Raw genomic sequence first — 3,187 nt, forward strand, 5'->3', positions numbered from 1 at the left:
TTACATCCATCGCCGACATGTTTGTAATGACTTATCATGAGAAAAAACGCATTCACGTGACTTTAATAGCATTTCTTACTTAATGGTAACACCCAAGTTGCGAAACTGTGTTTTTTCGATATTAACAGAATATCGACAACGTTTTGCGCACATTTGCAATAGAAACGCAGCATACCAGTCTAACTTACTCGAAACATGAAACAAACAAATAAAAAGCAGCAGCAGAGGCGTCGTCGATGAGAACCAGGAAGCTGTCACACGCAATCCTGCAAATCTCCATGACGCTCTCCAGCTCGGCCTCTTTAGAGCTCGGCTGACCCAGCTAAACGCAACACGGGACCCTCTGATGACGGGTCAAGACCTCGTTGTTGCCTTTGAAAGAACGGCTCAGAGATAAAAGAGGTGAACATGTAAACTGGAGGACAAATCACCTCCAGAAGATAAAAACCTTCAAACCTACAGAGCTGTGATCTGTCTGAAGGTATGTGTGTGAGATGAGATGCTTCCCCTCCTGAGACGCTGACTCAGGCCTGTAATCAAACGTATGTCATCATTAAGACAACCTATAGACCCGAGCTATATCGCAGAATCCTGCCCGAGAGACCGGAGCCAAGASAAACTCAGATAAAGGGATCAAACCTTTTCAATCCTTTAGTCTGACAAAGTGCTGCAAATCAATCAGAGAAATAGCAACACTGCAATCCAACTTCACTGCCCCCAAAACCCCGGAGACGAGGGAAAGAAAAGCAGGCTGAAATTTAGTCCGAGATGAGCTTCATCCTGCGAACAGACTCGCTCGATATCTGCCACCGCCGTACCAGGCTGAAAGGTCACAGAGCGCCTTTGTTGAGTGGAGACTCAATAACAGGACTGCGGCTGGCCGGCTGCGCTGCCAGCAAAGCTGTTCACGCTGAGATGCACCCTGCCTTTCATGGTCGGGCGTGCCGGCTGAAAGAAGCTGCCCCCGGCCTGGGAGAGGGACGGAGGCAGCTTTAAAGGAAGTCATAATGTCGCCATTGTGGGTAGACTCTTGGATTCAGAGGCGTGCAGCTCGGCTCTGATGGAGGAAAGACTCCCTGCAAACTTTACCAAACTCACCCACGTCTGCACAGCTGCGCTCCGTCTTATTAAATGCGATCTCTTGTAAAATCCTTCAGATTAAAAGCATCGTGGAGATTATGGATCAGGACGAATCGATGGAGCTGCTCTAATTAACTTTCTCTCTAACTGCGAGCTGAAGCAGCAGATATTGATACCATGGATTGTTTTGACACGCAGCTAYGTTATGATTCACTAATGAGCTCCACACATTGATCCCAGGCAGAAAACTCTTTAATTGAGGCTCTATTGTGTTTATTGTGATAATAATTTTTGCGCTCYGTTGAACTTATTATTTTTTTGTTTTAAAGCAGAGAGGTTTCACTCCTACAACGAATGTCTGAAACTCAGTGGTTTCATTGTAATATTGAGACAAAATTTCACGTTGCACTCCGAGTTCTAACAGCAACTTTTTGTTTTAAAACCTTAGCGTGAACTGTTGGGAGTTAGCAAAATGTATCATTTCATTCAGCTGATTTTATTAAAACTCACAAGCGTTCATCGAAAATACATTAACTGATAATAAAACAGAAAAATGGCTACAACTGAGTTTATTTTACAGTAATAAAGTAAAGTTTGGTGTAGTTTGATTTATATTACGTGATAGGACGTGGCTAGCTGGTTGCTAGCTACACTGCGCACGCTGGAGCWACATTATGCATCGCAGAGCAACAACAAATTCACGTGATGTCGATGTGAGGCGTCGTCCTGAATAAAAGCTCTTAAAAAATTATTTCCACCTTCTTTTTTTATAAAATATGGTTCAAAAYGAAGCTGAGGAAAGAGTGAATGTTCTCATTTGTGGAAACTGACAATAAATAATTAAAATATTAACGTGTTTTTTTTCCCTTTTTGTCTGGTAAGTTGAAAACACATACTGGTTATAGAAAACACATCTGACCTGTCTAAAGAACCCACAAAGGCTGATTTATTTTTGGTTTATGACTCAGTCATTGTATTACTGTCTGTTGTAAACGAGTCTACATTATAAGAAATATTACGCAGTCTAACTGGTCAGTACTCCATTAAAAGTCCATATTTTACCAGTTTAATATCAGTAAATAATATTTTTGACAACAGACGCTCAATTCTTAAAAAAGTTAAACATGAACATTGATGCTTTTTGACTGTTAGCATGTTGGTTTTACATTTCAAATCGTTAATTTATTTCCTTTTTGCTCTCGTAAACTTGTCACAATTCCTGCAGTTTGTAGCAAAGTMTTTGTGTCGTTTGTACATTTATGTAATGTTATTTAATAACTTGTGTTTGTCTTTGTTTCTCTTCCAGAGGAGAACACAACTGGACCATCTGTGTTTGTATGTGTCTCTTTCCTGTCCCCTCAAACCCAGCCGGTCCTGAGCCTGGTTCTGGTTCTGGTTCTATGAAGTGATTCAACACAGTCTTCTTTAGATTTATTGTTTTTATTTACAGTGTCCTGAGATGTCGTTTGTTGTGATTTGGCGCTTTATAAATAAACTGAATGGAAATTATTGTTTTGTATTGAGATTATTTCTTCTGTATGTTTATCGGCACGTATCTCGTTCTGCACTTTTTGTGATATTTTTAAAATTCATGCATCAAAATCTCYTTCAGGACCTTCCTGCTGTGACTTTTTGTTTTCAGCAGTTTAAACCTTTTGAGATATTTAGCTTTTTCTGTCATGTTTTTCTAACATCTTTGAAATGTTYCTAAATCTTTACTGCAATTTTTGGTTCTGCTTTTTTCAACTTATTTGTGCTAATTTCAGCTTTCTTCAGCTTCTAGCCATGGGACGTTCGTCCTGAATGTGACTGTTGTGCTGACGAGCTCTGCAGCCTGTTAAATAAACATTCCTGTGATGCAGCGATACGCGCCGTCAGAAACAAGGAGAGGCTCGTAAATACGTGTCCGTCCCCGGCGCCGGAGCTGCGCCGGTTACTTCCTCTAATCTTATCGTACGCGTGAACCAGGCCCTACATCCACTGACAGAGAGAGAGCCGCTGCTGGAGCCTTCCTCTGCTGAGAAAAATGAAGCCCGATGCTGGAGATGATAATCTGGGTTTATTGATTGAAGGCTCRGGGGCAGATAGGAAGGAGACGGATGTCCTG

This window comes from Austrofundulus limnaeus, unplaced genomic scaffold (assembly GCF_001266775.1).
Source record: "Austrofundulus limnaeus strain Quisiro unplaced genomic scaffold, Austrofundulus_limnaeus-1.0 Scaffold139, whole genome shotgun sequence".
NCBI classification, from domain to species: Eukaryota; Metazoa; Chordata; class Actinopteri; order Cyprinodontiformes; family Rivulidae; genus Austrofundulus; species Austrofundulus limnaeus.